Source organism: Lepus europaeus, chromosome 21 (assembly GCF_033115175.1).
Source record: "Lepus europaeus isolate LE1 chromosome 21, mLepTim1.pri, whole genome shotgun sequence".
In the NCBI taxonomy this organism is placed as follows: domain Eukaryota; kingdom Metazoa; phylum Chordata; class Mammalia; order Lagomorpha; family Leporidae; genus Lepus; species Lepus europaeus.
The window spans coordinates 24,665,324-24,682,405 of record NC_084847.1 but is presented as its reverse complement, the minus strand read 5'-3'; positions in this window follow the sequence as shown (position 1 = coordinate 24,682,405).

Below are 17,082 nucleotides of genomic sequence, written 5' to 3'. Positions count from 1 at the left end.
CCCGCTACCTGAGACCCCAGAGGCTCAGCTTGAAGCCTCCTTCCCTTCCTGGTCTGCCCTCGTCCGCCCTCTGTCTCTCCTTCGGCCTCCTCTGGGATTGCTGTCACTGCCATTTTTTTTATAAAAAGATTTATTTATTTATTTATTTGAAAGTTAGAGTTACACAGAGAGAGGAGAGGCAGAGAGAGAGAGAGAGAGAGAGAGAGAGAGAGAGAGAGAGGTCTTCCATCCGCTGGTTCACTCCCCAACTGGCCGCAACGGCTGGAGCTGCGCCGATCCGAAGCCAGAAGCCAGGAGCTTCTTCCAGGTCTCCCACCTGGGTGCAGGGGCCCAAGGACATGGGCCACCTTCTACTGCTCTCCCAGGCCACAGCAGAGAGCTGGATCGGAAGTGGAGCAGCCGAGTCTCAAACTGTCGCCCATATGGGATGCGGCTCTGCAGGCAGCGGGCTCTACCCGCTACACCACAGCACCAGCCCCCACTGCCATTTTGGCCAACAGCTCCTCCAGACTCGCCCTGAGCCCTTCTTTCCAGAATGAATAATTTATTCATCCAAGAAGTGTTTCTTGGTTGCTGAAGGCGTGGACTACAAGGAGGGGCGGATGGGAGCCTGGGCAGACTGGACCTGGGGGCTCTGGCCGCTGTAGGCTCGGGGACCCTGGGCACAAGTGTAGCCGCTGCAGCTGGCAGAAGGCTCTGTTTGGCGCAGGTGCCGTGTGTGCCAGCTCAGAAGTCGACCCCATGGCGCCTGTGCTGTGGGCGTCTACTCTGTGACAGGTGTTTATAGACTAGCCCTTGCAAAACCTGAGAGCACGCAGTAGGACTGTTTCTAAAACTATTTACTTGAGATGCAGAGACAGAAACCGAGAGAGCTCCCATTTGTGGGTTCACTGCCCCAAATGCCTGCAATGACTGGGGCTGGGGCTGGGCAGGAGCCAGGAGCCAGGAACTCAATCCAAGGCTCCCACATGGGTAGCAGGAACCCAGTTACTTGAACCTTCACTGCTACCCGCCAGGGTCCACAGGAAGCCGGAGGCAGGAGCCAGAGACAGGTACTGAACCCAGGTTCTCCGATGTGGGACACAGGTGTCTTAATCACTAGGCTTATTCTGTCCCAGGGTATCTTTTTTTTTTTTTTTTAAGATTTTATTTGATTAATTTGAAAGAGTTACAGAGGGAGGTAAGAGACAGAGAGAGAGGTCTTCCATCCGCTGGTTCACTCTCCAGATGGCCGCAACAGCCGGAGTTGCACCAATCCGAAGCCAGGAGCCAGGAGCTTCTTCCGGGTCTCCCACGTGGGTGCAGGGGCCCAAGGACTTGGGCCAATCCTCTACTGCTTTCCCAGGCCAAAGCAGAGAGCTGGACTGGAAGTGGAGCAGCTGGGATTCGAACTGGCGCCCATATGGGATGCTGACACTGCAGGCAGTAGCTTTACCTGCTACACCACAGCGCCAGTCCCCCCAGGCTATACTATTATTGATCATATTTTTCAGACTGGAAAACTGAGGTTCAGAGAAGTTAAGTAATTTTCCTGAGGTCACACAGCAGGGACTGAGATTCTGAACTCAAGTCTGTCTGAGTTTTCAAAGCCGGGACTTCTTCTCCCAGGGACCTTCATCTTTAGTTCACGTTCTTTCCCTGTCCCCCAGCAGAAGGCAGTTCTGGGATTTTTGTGTCGCCTCTGTGCGGGATTTAAGTTCCACGTGACCATCATAGCGGCTGCTTCCTGCTCCTGGGTGAGACGCAGGGGCCTCCCGGGAAGGCAGGTGTGTGAGATCGTCAGGGAAAAGGATAAAATGACAAGGCAGGGCTGGCACAAATTCCAGCTCGCCTACCCTACCTAACTCCCTGCCTGCTTTGCCACGTGCACAGGGCTCCCGGCTCCCTGCAGAGAGCAGAGGAACTCTGTGGGGAGTTATGTGGTCTGCCAACATCCTGGTTTTCCTCCACCTGCCCTTTATCGACAGCCAGCTCTCTGACATATAGATGGCTATTTGAAAATTTCAGAGTCGCCCGAAGTTAATTTTCAACTAGCACTCCCTAAAGAGAATCCTAATCTAGTCACGGGGGCAGCTGTCAGGGCTGGGGACGGGCCCCAGGAGTTTCCCAAGCTCGGCTTTCACAGGGCGCTCTTAGGATTCCTGCACTCCGGTTCCGCTGTAGTGACTGTCCCATCTTGACTTAGCGTTTTAGAATTCCCTCCTTGCATGTTTTACTCAGATGTACGTAAAAGGGAATTATACAGCCAGCCAAATTGAAAACCACAGCCAAGTCTCAGAATTAGAAGCGAACTGGAATAGAAGCACCTAACTAGAAGTGTCTTCAAGCGTTCATCGGAGCAGGCATTCCGCCTGGCAGCTAAGACTGGCGCCGATGTTGGAGCATAGCCGGGTAAAGCCGTCACCTGCAGTGCCGGCGTCCTGTATGGCTCCACTCCTGATCCAGCTCCCTGCTAACGCGCCTGGGAAAGCAGTGGAAGATGGTCCAAGTGCTTGGGCCCCTGCACTCACGTGGGAGACCTGGATGGAGTTCCTGCCTCCTGGCTTCCTTTTGGCCCAGCCCTGGACCACTGCGGCCATTTGAGGAATGAGCCTGCAGATGGAAGATCAGTCTCTCTCTCTCTCTCTCTCTCTCTCTCTCTAATTCTGCCTTTCAAATAAATAAATAAATACTTTATTTTAAAAAACAGCTAATTTAAAATTTTTTAAGTTGATTTTTATTTATTTGAAAGGCAGACACACACACACACACAGAGTAAGAGGTCTCCCATCTGCTGATCCACTCCCCCAAAAGCCTGTAAAAGCTAGGGCTGGACCAGGTTGAAGCCAGGAACCCAGAACGCCTTCCGGGGGGCATGGTCCCGGGCATTTGAGCCCTCACTTGCTGCCTCCTGGGCCTGTGTTAGCGGGAAACAGAGCAGAGCTGGGCCTTGAACCCTGGCACTTCATTTTTTTTTTATTTTTTTATTTTATTTTTTTTTTTATTTTTATTTTTGACAGGCAGAGTGGACAGTGAGAGAGAGACAGAGAGAAAGGTCTTCCTTTTGCCGTTGGTTCACCCTCCAATGGCCGCCGCGGTAGGCGCGCTGCGGCCGGCGCACCGCGCTGTTCCGATGGCAGGAGCCAGGTGCTTCTCCTGGTCTCCCATGGGGTGCAGGGCCCAAGCACTTGGGCCATCCTCCACTGCACTCCCTGGCCACAGCAGAGAGCTGGCCTGGAAGAGGGGCAACCGGGACAGGATCGGTGCCCCGACCGGGACTAGAACCCGGTGTGCCGGCGCCGCAAGGCGGGAACCCTGGCACTTCAATACGCAGTGAGAGTGCCTTCACCCCAGTGGCCAACTCCTACTCCTAATTCTGATCTTGCCCAGCCCAGTGATTAGCTCTACGCTAATTCCTGTGACACTGGGCACTGGCAGCAAACCACAATGCCCAGCCAGCCACAGGAGACGGTCAACACCTGATTATGAAATAGGAGTCAGTGCTGTGGCATAACCAGTAAAGCTGTAAAGGTGCCTGCAGTGCTGGCAGCCCATATGGGTGCTGGTTCAAGTCCCAGCTGCTCCACTTCCGATCCAGCTCTCTGCTGTGGCCTGGGAAAGGAGTGGAGGATGGCCCAAGTGCTTGGGACTCTGCACCTGCATGGGAGACCTGGAAGAAGCTCCTGGTTCCTGGCCTCGGATAGGCGCAGCTCTGGTCATTGTGGCCATCTGAGGAGTGAACCAGCAAATGGAAGACCTCTCTCTCTCTCTCTCTGCCTCTGCCTCTCCATGACTCTGCCTTTCAAACAAATAAATAAATCTTAAAAAAAAATAGACTTGGTGTTAGGTGATTTTGTCCAAACGTAGGGTAATACAAATGTTCTAAGCACTTTTTTTTTTTGACAGGCAGAGTGGATAGTGAGAGAGAGAGACAGAGAGAAAGGTCTTCCTTTTTGCCATTGGTTCACCCTCCAATGGCCGCTGCGGCTGGCGCATCTTGCTGATCCGAAGCCAGGAGCCAGGTGCTTCTCCTGGTCTCCCATGCGGGTGCAGGGCCCAAGCACTTGGGCCATCCTCCACTGCCTTCCTGGGCCACAGCAGAGAGCTGGCCTGGAAGAGGGGCAACCAGGACAGAATCCGGCGCCCCAACCGGGACTAGAACCTGGTGTGTCAGTGCCGCAAGGCGGAGGATTAGCCTGTTAAGCCACGGCGACGGCCCTAAGCACTTTTAAAGTTAGGCTCAGCTAAGCTGTGGTTCTGGTAGGTTAGCCTTAAATGAATAAAAAGTAAATAATTTTTTTATTATTTATTTGAGAGGCAAGGGTGGGGTGGAGAGAGAGAGAAAGCGAGAGAAATGTTGAGAGCCCTCCCGTGTACCAGTTCACTCCCCAAATACCCACAACAGTTGGGACTGGGGCCAGGCCAAAGCCAGAACTGGGAACTCCATCCGGGTCTCCCTCGGGCGGGGGTGGCAGGAACTCAGCCATCTGAGCCAGTGTCTGCTGTGTCTGCTGCCTCCGGAGGTGTGCGTCGGCAGGAAGCTGCAGCCAGGAGCTGGAGCCCAGTACTGAACCCAGGCAGTCCCACGTGGGACCTGAGCCTCTTTTTTTTTTTTTTTTAATTTATTTATTTACTTGAAAGTCAGAGCTACACAGAGAGAGGAGAAGCAGAGAGAGAGAGAGAGAGGCCCTCCATCGAATGGTTCACTCCCCAATTGGCCACAACTGCCAGAGCTGTGCCGATCCAAAGCAAGGAGCCAGGAGACTCCTCCGGGTCTCCCACATGGGTCTTGGACTTGGGCCATCTTCCACTGCTTTCCCAGGCCATAGCAGAGAGCTGGATTGGAAGTGGAGCAGCCGGGTCTCGAACTGACGCCCACATGGGTTGCTGGTGCCTCAGGCCAGGGCGTTAACCCACTGCACCACAGTGCTGGCCCCAGACCTGAGCCTCTTAACCACTAGGCCAAATGCCTCACTCCTGACTCGCATTTTTGCCCTACTGGTAATTTCGACCCATACTGGGTTTATCAGGACAGAACCCCACCATGCATTAAGAAGCATCTATATTGCATATCAGGAGGGAAATGTTGCAAGCCCACTGCTGCCCCCAACTAGAGAAAAACAAACTCGCTGGTTCTTTCTACGCTGTCACACAATCCTTCGGACACCGCACGGCTGGGTTTTCCGCACTGAGCGATTCTCCAGTTGCCTAGGGACACTAACTGGGGGCTGGGCGTCCTACAAATGAATTGAAGGGACCCCACAGGTTAGGGGCTGCCCGCCCCTCCACTTCAGATGCCAACAACAAGCCTGGGGCCATAAATCTGATTCCTACGACCCTCTCCTTGGGCTCTGTCATTTGCTACAATGACTCACGAAATTGAAGGAAGCATGGGCTTCCGTGGCATGGGTGATGGTGAAGGTGCCCACCCAGGAACCACTGAGCCCAGAGGCGCAGAGGGCAAGGTGGGTGGGGGTGAAGGCGGGGAGCCCCCAAACCCTGTCGTGGTGCTCCGTCCCCTACCTCCAGCACCTGCAGATACCCACCAACCTGGGAGCTCTCCCCAGCCTTAGTTTAAGATCTGTATGCTGGCTCCATGACACAGGCCTGACCGATGGAATCACTGGCCATTGGCCATTAACTCAACCTCCAGCCCCTCTCCTGTCCCTGGGCTGGGCATTCAAAGCTCCAACCCTGTGATTCCAGGGTGGGTTCCGCTGGTGATCATCAACCCCCCCCTCCAGGAAGCCCCATCATTAATATGCACCTGGGAATGGTTGAAAGGGGGTTATCCTGAAGTCCACAAGTCACTCTTCACACCTCTGCCACTCAGGGAACCCCAGGGGTCTCTGAGCCAAGGGCCGGGAAGAAGACGGGATGTGTGTCTCCGCTGTCACAAGATCGCAACCAGTTGTGCGTGAACAAGGCCCTGTGCCAGGGGGTTTGCCTACATGAGGTTTTGTCTCATCACAATCACCAGTGAATTGAGGAGAATACACCCAGAGGCCAGCGCTGTGGCACAGGTTAAGCCACCGCCTGCAACACTGGCATCCCATATGGGTGCCAGTTCAAGTCCCGGCTGTTTCACATCCAATCCACCTAATGTGCCTGGGAAAGCAGTGGAAGATGGCCCAAGCGCTCGGGCCCCTGCACCCACGTGGGAGACCCGGAAGAAGCTCCTGGCTCCTGGCTTTGGATCGGCGCAGCTCTGGCCATTGCAGCCGTCTGGGGAGTGACCCAGCAGATGGAAGATCCCTCTCTGTCTCTGCCTCTCCTCTCCCTGTGTAACTCTGACTTTCAAATAAATAAATAAATATTTTTTTAAAAAAAAATATTGAGGGGGCCAGCATTGTGGCGTAGTAGGTTAAGCTGCCACTTGCAATGCCAGCATCCATGTCAGCACACCAATTCCAGTCCCAGCTCCTCAGCTTCCTGCTAGTGCACCTGGGAGGTAGCAGATGATGGCCCAAGGCCTTGGGTCCCTGTCACGCACAGGGGAGACCCGGATGGAGTCCCAGGCTCCTGGCTGTGGCCTGGCCCAGCCCTGGCTCTTGGCAGATCATCTGGAAAGTAAACCAGCAGATGGAAAATCTCTCTGCTCTCTCTCTCCCTCTCTTTGTCGTTCATCCTTTCGACTAAATGCATACATAAATCTCTGAAACTTAGGTTTAAGTTTCCAGTGCATGAAATGTGGGGGATGCATTCAAACTATAGCACCCCAGGTATACAATAGGAATGCCAATGACAGCACACGTTGTGATCAAGATAGTTAGCGCTGTGAAACACACAGCACCACCCAGAGGTGGGGAACGGCCGGCCCAGGGGCCATGTGAGGCCAGAAAAATCATTTTGTACAGCCCAGGAGGGATGTTAGGTTAAATATCCAAAGGTGGGGCTGGTGCTGTGGCGTACTAGGCTAAGCCTCTGCCTGCGGCACTGGCATCCCATATGGGTGCCGGTTCGAGTCCCAGCTGATCCACTTCCCATCCAGCTCTCTGCTATGGCCTGGGAAAGCAGCAGAAGATGGCCCAAGTCCTTGGGCCCCTGCCTGCTTGTGAGAGACCCAGAAGAAGCTCCTGACTCCTGGCTTCAGATTCGCCCAGCTCCGGCCCTTGCAGTCATCCGGGAAGTGAGCCAGTGGAAGGAAGACGACCTCTCTCTCTGTCTCTCCCTCTCTCTGTCTGTAACTCTGCCTCTCAAATAAATAAATAAATAAATATCTCCAAAGGCAATCAGCCTACCCCTCAAAGCTCCGCCCACAGAGCCCAGGTGTGCGGGCAGTGTGACTGCTGTTTAACCACAGCTCTATTTCTGGCTCCTTTCTTGCCGGGTGACAGGTGTGTGATAAGGGCTGCCCTGTGGTTGCTCCCCTCCCGTGCCCCAGGGTTTCCCAGGCGTAGAATTGGGAAGCGGCGTGGAATTCTCTGGGCCTTGGCATCACCTTGGCAACTGACACCTGCCAAGATGGCCTCACTTCCTTTACCTTTTGTCTGCTCTTGGAGCTCAACCTGCACGGACTGGGCCACTTCCCACAGCCGCCCCCCCCCCAGGGCACACTAGGCTTGGGGGTTCCCCTGGCGCTTGTCCCCCTGGGAAAGGGAGGATGGTACTTCCTGTCTACAGACAGGGCAGGGCCCGGGCCGTTCTGCAGGGCTCAGCGCTTCGCAGTTCTCTCGGTTTCTGCCCCCAGATTGCTTCTCTCCTTGACGTGGGGGAATATTTGAAAGTTCTCCCTGCCACCACCGCACTCTTAAATCATCACGATTCTCTGGGTGCCCCAGGGTTGCCCAACTACAAGCGAAACCACATGGGCGTCCTGCCACGGACTGGGCGTCTGTGAGATCCGAGACGCCTGCTGAAATGTATTTATGTTGAAATGGTACTGGGAGGCGGGATCTCACCCATGCCAGTGCTGTGTCACAGGGGTGGGCTGGCTCTCTCTGGCCGCCTGCCATGCAATGCCTGCATCGTGTTAAGACTAAGACACAGCAAGAGGCCCTCGCCAGATGCCCGGCCCTTGATCTTGAACTTCCCAGTCTCCAGAACCATGGGCTGCTACATTTCTGTTCAGCAGAAACCACCCACCCTCTGGTGTTCCATCGCAGATGCACAAACCAGGCTGACTCATCCCTTAACCACAGTGACAAAGGCCAGGCGGGCTTTGTTGATGAGACAGGAGTGGCAGGGGAGTGACAGGGGGACGACGCAAACACCACCTTGCTGTGCGCATACAAGGGCACATCAAAATGTTCGTGCAAAATGGAATTAAAACATAAATCTACTGCAGCCGGTGCTGTGGAGTAGTGGGTTAAGCCATCGCCTGCGATGCCAGCATCCCATAACAGAATGCCAGTTCCAGTCCCGGCTGCTCCACTTCCCATCCAGCTCCCTGCTATGGGGAAGGCAGCAGTGGGAGACCAGGGAGGAAATCTGGGCTCCTGGCATCAGCCTGGCCCAGCCCAGGCCATGTGGTCATTTGGGGAGTGAATCAGCAGACAGAAGATCATTCATTCTCTCTCTGCTGTTCTGCCTTTTAAATGAGCAGATAAGTCCATTTAAAAAAAGAAATTTATTTTGCTGCAAAAAAAGTTTTAAAATCCATGCATAGTTTTTCTTTTTTCTTTTCTTTTCTTTCTTTTTTTCCTTTTCTTTCTTTTTTTTTTTTTTTTTTTTTTTTGACAGGCAGAGTTAGACAGTGAGAGAGAGAGAGAAAGAGAGACAGAGAGAAAGGTCTTCCTTCCGTTGGTTCACCTCCCAAATGGCTGCTATGGCCGGCGCAGCACGGATCCGAAGCCAGGAGCCAGGTGCTTCCTCCTGGTCTCCCATGGGGTGCAGGGCCCAAGCACCTGGGCCACCCTCCACTGCCTTCCCGGGCCACAGCAGAGAGCTGGACTGGAAGAGGGGCAACCGGGACAGAATCCGGCGTCCCAACCGGGACTAGAACCCGGTGTGCCGGCGCCACAGGTGGAGAATTAGCCCAGTGAGCCGCATAGTTTTTCTTAAAGTACATTTTCTGTGAATGTTTTAGAGACCCCCTCATTTGCATGGATTTCAAAATTTCTGCACCAAAACAAATTTATCTTCTAAATTCCACCTTCCACGAACTTTCTGAAGCTCCCTTGTGTCATCCAGCCCCAGCTATTATTATGGATAGCAACCAAAGTCTTCAGGAGGGAAAAGACACGAGCCACAGGTCCACCACTGGTCTCAAACTGGGCCACAAATGGGCCAGGTGTGGTCACACTTTCTAGTGAGTTCTGTGGCCTCCAGGGAGTCCTGGGAGGGAGCAAAGGCAGGTTCCCCATCGACAGCACCCACACCTGAGTGCCTGTGCCATCAGCCAGCATTTTTTTTTTTTTTTAAGATTAAGAGTCAATGTAGGCTGGCGCGGCGGCTCAATAGGCTGGTCCTCCGCCTTGTGGCACCAGCACCCTGGGTTCTAGTCCCGGTTGGGGTGCCGGATTCTGTCCCGGTTGCCCCTCTTCCAGGCCAGCTCTCTGCTATGGCCCGGGAGTGCAGTGGAGGATGGCCCAAGTGCTTGGGCCCTGCACCCCATGGGAGACCAGGAGAAGCACCTGGCTCCTGGCTTTGGATCAGCGTGGTGCGCCGGTCGCAGCGCACCAGCCGCGGTGGCCATTGGAGGGTGAACCAACGGCAAAAAGGAAGACCTTTCTCTCTGTCTCTCTCTCTCTTTCACTGTCCACTCTGCCTGTCAAAAAAAAAAAAAAAAAAAAAAAAAGGTCAATGTAGGGGCCGACGCTGTGGCATAATGGGTAAAACCGCCGCCTGCAGTGCTGGCATCCCTATGGGTCCAGTTCGAGTCCTGGCTGCTCCACTTCCAATCCAGCTCTCTGCTATGGCCTGGGAAAGCAGTGGAGGGTGACCCAAGTTTTGGGCCTCTGCATCTGTTGGGAGACCTGGAAGAAGTTCCTGGCTCCTGGCTTCAGATAGGCGCAGCTCCGGCTGTTGCAGCCATCTGGGGAGTGAACCAGCAGATGGAAGACCTTTCTCTCTCTCTCTCTCTCTCTCTCTCTCTCTCTCTCCCTCTGCCTCTCTGTAACTCTGCATTTCAAATAAATAAATAAATCTTTTTAAAAAAGTCAATGTAATGTATTATTTGTGGTGCATTTTTTTTCCTCTTGGCAAGTAATGGAATAAATGAAAAATAATGAAACCAGGAGACTAAAGTCCATAACGCAAGATGCACACAAATCTATGTGCACTCCTAAAGTACAGAGAGATCCTTTGGATGGACAGGTTTCATTCCAAGTTGCGGCCAGTTTTGATGCAAATGTGATATGTACCACAGCCTAAGAGCCTATGGTTTCAGGTAGAGTAGAGTTAAATGCTGTTAAGATTAAGATTTCAAAGTCAAGGATGCTCAGGTAGTAACAGACATCACACTTCATAGAGGTAATCCAAACCAAGGGAAAAGCACCGTGGACAAACATAGTCTTCACTCCAGCTAACCTGGCTACCCCTACTGAACAGCAGGCACACTACAGACTCACGAACTGTAGCCCATGGTTGTGGAAAACCCACTGCAGCATGAAACCGCTGTACGCATTAGCCTGCCTGCTGGTGGCAGACTGTCCCCAGGGGCTGCGGCCTGCACCGGGCCCCTGTCAACCGGAAACACTTTCTTTTCTTTGTAAAAACCAGCTTCTCTTTGCCAGTCACAAAAGCGGTTGTTGCTGTGACATCACAGGTTAGTCCCCAACCTGTGGTCTGTCCTCTGTCCCCAACTGAACTCGCTCTCCTTCCAACTTCTGCAAAGCACTTACATTGTTTTTTTTTTCTTTTTAATTTAATGAATGCATTTTTTCATAGATACAACTTTAGGAATATATTGGTTCTTTCCCCCTTGCCAGTCCCCCTCCTGGGTCCCATCCCACCTGCCTCTCCCTCTGCCATCTCCTTCTTCATTGTGGTTCATTGTTTGTATGGCTTTATATACAGAGGACCAACTCCATGCTAAGCACAGACTTCAACAATTTGCACTCACGCACACACACACAACATATAGAGTATAGTTTGGGGAGAAAATTTTAGGTCGATTCTCATCTTACAATTCATTAGCACCAGAGTTCCTCCATGGGGAGCAAGTGCATAATGACTACTGTTGTTCCTTTAACAATTAACACTCTTTTTTATGATGTCAGTGATCATCCGGGGCTCTTGACATAGGCTCCCAAGGCTATGGAAGCCTTTTGCGACCATAACTCCATTGGTAGTTGGACACGGCCAGAAGTAAGTGGATGTTCTGCCCTCCCTGCAGAGAAGAGTGTGTCTTTCTTTGATGGCCCTTTCTTTCCTCTGAGGTCTCACAGAGATCCTCCATGTAGGATATTGTTTGTCACAGAGTCGTGGCTTTCCATACCTGAAATGCTCTCGCAGGTCTTTCGGCCCAACCAGGAACCCTTAAGGGTTGATTCTGAGGTCAGAGTGTTATTTACTGGGAATGTCATTCTAGGCGTCTGCTGTGTGGACTGCTTCTCATGTTGGTCCTTCCTTCCTTTTTAATTCTATTATTTTCCTGGGTACTTGAACTTATTTATATCATCCCTTTGAAACTTAGACTGATCTATATGTTGCCTTTAACATTAATATGATCATTTTAACAGTGAAGATGGCATTTATACTACTGATTCTTATGGGTTTGGATCCCCATGACGGGTTCTTAGGCTGTACCCTTAGAGGTAAGTCTGTATGACTGTATGCAGAACGAGACTGTATTACAGTTATAGACTAGCTCCTCCATCTCTTATTTCCCCTCTTATTTTTAACTGAAAGCCCTTAAATTGTAACCTAACCCTCTATGAGCACCCAAAGGATTGGTCATACAGGCTCTCTGGGACCATATCCTGTTCCACTACCCACACACACACATATTATAGATACATTTGCCCTCAAAGGCAGAGAGAGGATGTGTGTGTGTGTGTTGTGTGTGTGTGTGGGGGGGGGGGGGGAGATGTGTTCCATCTGCTGGTAAGCCTTGCTGGCATTTAAGCAAAGGTTAGACGGAAGACTCAGGCCTGTCCAGAGTCCTGTTTATTTCCCTAGAAGCGCACGGCACCATCTGACACACGAGAAAGTTCATTTATGTATTTAGTGGCTAATTTCTTCACCATAGTGATTCGTAACTCATTCACTCTTTTTTCACAGAATGATAAAGTTGAGACTAACCAATGGGCAAGAGGGACCAGAAAGACACTTTGAAGAGCTGGAGTTTGAGTTCAGGTGTGGATGGATGCTCACAGCAAGAAGCTAGGCACATGGAAACAAGAATATTAGGGTGTCAAGTTGTTGACGCCCATGTGACAAGTTACCCCAAAACCTAGAGGCCGGGGTGAGTCTTGGGCTCAAGAGCTGAGTCACCACTTGGAAGACCTGCAACCCATAGAGGAGAGCAAGGGTTCAAGTCCTGGTTTAGCTGCTGAGTCCAACTTCCTGCACATGTGCACTCTGGGAGGCAGCAGGTGATGGCTCAGTGGTTGGGTCCCTGCCATCCCTGTGGGAGACCTGGATGGAGTTCTGGGCTCCTGGCTTCCATCTGGCTCAGCTCCAGCTGTTGCCGGCATTTGAGGAACGAAGCAGTGAGTAGGAGATCTCTCTCTCTCTTTCTCTACCTCCCCCCCTCCGCCTTTCAAATAAAATGACTTAATTCTGTTGTACCTTAGTGAGTGTAAACAAAGGAACACCACACATTGATAAAATTTGATGGTCCTTTATTGCTGGTGGTGGAGAGTGGGCTCATGCCCTAAAGAACTCTCAATCCTGAAGCCCAAAGCAACAGGGTTTATAAAGGCAAAAACCACAAAATCGGGAGGGGAATACATGGTTACTGGGGTCAAGCTGACCTAAAACCTATGCGAAACTAGTATCAATTATAATCTTGACAATACCAGTTATAATCTTAACAATTCCAATTATAATCTTTTTTTTTTTTTTGACAGGCAGAGTTAATGAGAGAGACAGAGAGAAAGGTCTTCCTTCCATTTGTTTACCCCCCAAATGGCCACTACGGCAGGTGCACTGCGCCTATCCAAAGCCAGGAGCCAGGTGCTTCTTCCTGGTCTCCCATGGGGTGCAGGGCCCAAGCACTTGGGCCATCCTCCACTGCACTCCCAGGCCACAGCAGAGAGCTGGCCTGGAAGAGGGGCAACCGGGACTAAAACTCGGTGTGCTGGCGCCGCAGGCAGAGGATTAGCCCAGTGAGCCGTGGCATGGGCCTCCAATTATAATCTTGACATTAATCTAGGTATTGATTTTAATCATATGTAGGACATAGACAAATTAAATTTTTATCATTAACCCAGGTGCAGCCTATCCACTTCCAAGCTTGAGCGATCATGCTAGGGGGTTTCTATGCTCTGCCAAGTGTGATGTAGTGGACTGCTGTTGTCCAACTGTTTTAGATCATGGTTTCAGACCAGAGTCTCACGGTGTGGGGGGGCACCTTCCCAGAATGGAGTCTCAGGTTCTCCAAAATGGAGTCCCTACTGTCAAGGTGCTACTTCAATTCATTAATAGTATTTAAAAACAAAAATGAAAAATACCTTCGAAGCTTAAAACAATACACATTCATCAACGCACGGTTCTTGTGGGTCAGGTCTGTGGGCCTGGCTTAGCTGCAGGGGTCTCTGGCTCCAAGTCCCTCTCTTGATGGCAACCAATAGCTCAGCCAGTGCTGCAGTCTTTTTTTTTTTTTTAAGATTTATTAATTTATTTGAAATTCAGAGTTAGAAAGAAAGAGAAGGAGAGGCAGGGGTTGGGGGGGGTCTTCCATCCACTGGTTCACTCCCCAATTGGCCTCAACAGCTAGAGCTGCTCTGAATCCAGAGCCAGGAGCTTCTTCCGGGTCTCCCACGTGGGTGCAGGAACCCAAGGACTTGGACCATCTTCTACTGCTTTCCCAGGCCATAGCAGAGAGCTGGATTGGAAGTGGAGCAGCCAGGACTTGAACCGGTGTCCATTTGGGATGCCGGCACTGCAGGTGGTGGCTTTACCTGCTATGCTACAGCACTGGCCCCTGCAGTCTTTTTAAGGTGTGGCAAATGGGAGGGGACATGGGCAGGCAGGCTTCCATGGTCACTCGGTGCTGGCGTTAGTTTGCTTCTTGCCCTATACTGGAAGGTCAGTTCAAATCCCAGCTGCTCTGCTTCCAAACCAGCTCCCTGCTAATGTGCCTGGGAAAGCAGCCGAGGATGGCCCAAGTGTTTGGACTGCTGTCACCCATGAGGAAGATCGGATGAAGCTCCTGGCTCCTGGCGTGGGCTGACCCAGCCCCGGCTGTTGTGGGCATTCGGAGAGTGAACTAGCAGATGAAGATCTTTTTCTGTCTCTCCCTCTCTCGTTCTCTCTCTGTCACTCAGCCTTTCAAATAAAGGACAGCCAGAGAGCCTTTCCTGCTTAGGCAACCCAAGTCCTCACACACTGTGTGCATGAGGCTCCAGCCCACTCTGCTTTCATGGCCTTGTGATGCCCCCCCCCCCCCCGCCTCTGAGCCTGATCGGATCACGTTGGCGGCTCAGCCTTCCTGGAGCGGCCTGTGTGAGACTGGCTGTGCTGAGTGAGCGGTGTCGGCTCCTCTGCCACAGCTCCTGTGCCCCTGTTCTTGCTTGGTCCCCACCCTCTGGGTTACATGTGTACCGACAAGGCACATAGGTGCTCTTTACGGAACGCGTACGCAGCTTTGAAGCCACCCCAGACACTGCGCCGGTCAGGACAGCTCGTCAATTCCCACGGAGAGAGCCCCCCTCCCCTCAGGAATGCGAAACCTTATCAGACCCTCTCCTTATGGGAGTTACTGACTTCAAACTGGGGTGGGCACCGTGGTGCAGCTGTTCTATCGCTCCTGCATCCTGTATCAGAGGGCCTGGGTTCAAGTCCCATTTCTGCTTCTTTCCTTATTTAAGATTTATTTTGTTGAGGCGGGCGCTGTGGTGTAGTGGGTAAAGCTGCCGCCATCCTGTATGGACGCCGGTTCAAGTCCTGGATGTTCCAGTTCTAATCCAGCTCTCTTCTATGGTCTGGGAAAGCAGTGGAAGATGGCCCAAGTAATTGGGCCCCTGCACCTGCGTGGGAAACCTGGAAGAAGCTCCTGGCTCCTGGATTCAGATCGGTGCAGCTCTGGCTGTTACGGTCAATTGGGGAGTGAAGCAGCGGATGGAAGACCTCTCTCTCTGCCTCTCCTTCTCTTTGTGTGTAACTCTGACTTTCAAGTAAAATACATAAATCTTTAAAAAAAAATCTTGTTGGCCGGCGCTGCAGCTCACTAGGCTAATCCTCCGCCTTGCGGCACCAGCACCCCGAATTCTAGTCCCTGTTGGGGCGCCAGATTCTGTCCCGGTTGCTCCTCCTCCAGTCCAGCTCTCTGCTGTGGCCTGGGAAGGCAGTGGAGGATGGCCCAAGTCCTTGGGCCCTGCACCCCATGGGAGACCAGGAGAAGCACCTGGCTCCTGGCTTCGGATCAGCGCGGTGCGCCGGCCGCAGCGCCATTGGAGGGTGAATCAACAGTAAAGGAACCTTTCTCTCTGTCTCTCTCTCTGTCCACTCTGCCTGTCAAAAAAAAAAAAAAAAAAAAAAGATTTGTTTATTTGAAAGGAAGAGAGAGAGAGAGAAAGAGAAAGAATTTGCATCCGCTGGTTCACTCCCCAAGTGGCCACATGGCTGTGGCTGGGCCAAGCCAAAGCCAGGAGTCAGGAACTCCATCCTGGTTTCCTACATGGGTGGCAGGGACCCAAGGACTTAAATCATTTTCCACTGCTTTCCCAGGTGCATTAGCAGGGAAAATTGCAGAACAGCCAGGGACTTCAGCAGGTGCTCCTGTGTTATGCCGGCATCACAGGTGGCAGCTTAACCCTCTGCCCCACAGTACCGCCCCTCCTCCCACCCCAGCCTCTGCTTCTTTTTTTTTTTTTTTTTTGGACAGGCAGAGTGGACAGTGAGAGAGAGAGACAGAGAGAAAGGTCTTCCTTTTGCCGTTGGTTCACCCTCCAATGGCCGCCGCGGTAGCGCGCTGCGGCCGGCACACCGCGCTGTTCCGATGGCAGGAGCCAGGTGCTTCTCCTGGTCTCCCATGGGGTGCAGGGCCCAAGAACTTGGGCCATCCTCCACTGCACTCCCTGGCCACAGCAGAGAGCTGGCCTGGAAGAGGGGCAACCGGGACAGGATCGGTGCCCCGACCGGGACTAGAACCCGGTGTGCCGGCGCCGCAAGGCGGAGGATTAGCCTGTTGAGCCACGGCGCCGGCCCCAGCCTCTGCTTCTGATCCAGTTTCCTGCTTATGCTCACCCTGGGAGGTGGCAGGCGGTGGCTCCAGTACTCAGGCCCCTGCCTCCCCCGTGGGAGAGTGGGAGACCCAGAATTAGTTCTTGGCTCCTGACTTCCCTGGCTGTTGTAGGCAGTGAGGGGGTGAACCAGCAAATAAAAGCTCGCTCGCTCTCTCTCTCTTGCTCTGCCTCTCAAATAAATGAAAATCAATACACAAACTTTTTTTTTTTTTTTGACAGGCAGAGTGGACAGTGAGAGAGAGAGAGAGAAAGGTCTTCCTTTTTGCCGTTGGTTCACCCTCCAATGGCTGCCGCGGCTGGCGCGCTGCAGCCGGCGCACCGCGCTGATCCGATGGCAGGAGCCAGGTGCTTCTCCTGGTCTCCCATGGGGTGCAGGGCCCAAGGACTTGGGCCATCCTCCACTGCACTCCCTGGCCACAGCAGAGAGCTGGCCTGGAAGAGGGGCAACCGGGACAGAATCTGGTGCCCCGACCGGGACTAGAACCTGGTGTGCAGGCGCCGCAAGGCAGAGGATTAGCCTATTGAGCCGCGGCGCCGGCCAAATACACAAACTTTTTAAAAAAAAATCCATACAAATTCAAGAGTTTGGCTGACACCTCAAGAGCTTGGGCCATGCAGGGCTGCAATGTGGCAGCTGCTTCTCCCCATGTCAGGGCTCCTGCTGTGAAGGGGTGACACCTGCTTAGCCAGGAAACCAGATCCTCGCTGGCATCGCCCTCTGGCATCAAGCTAGCTTGCTTGTTGTCCAAGATCTGCACGGTGGTGGTCAAGTCAGCTTCTCCTGGGAACTGCTGGTACAGAGGTCCAC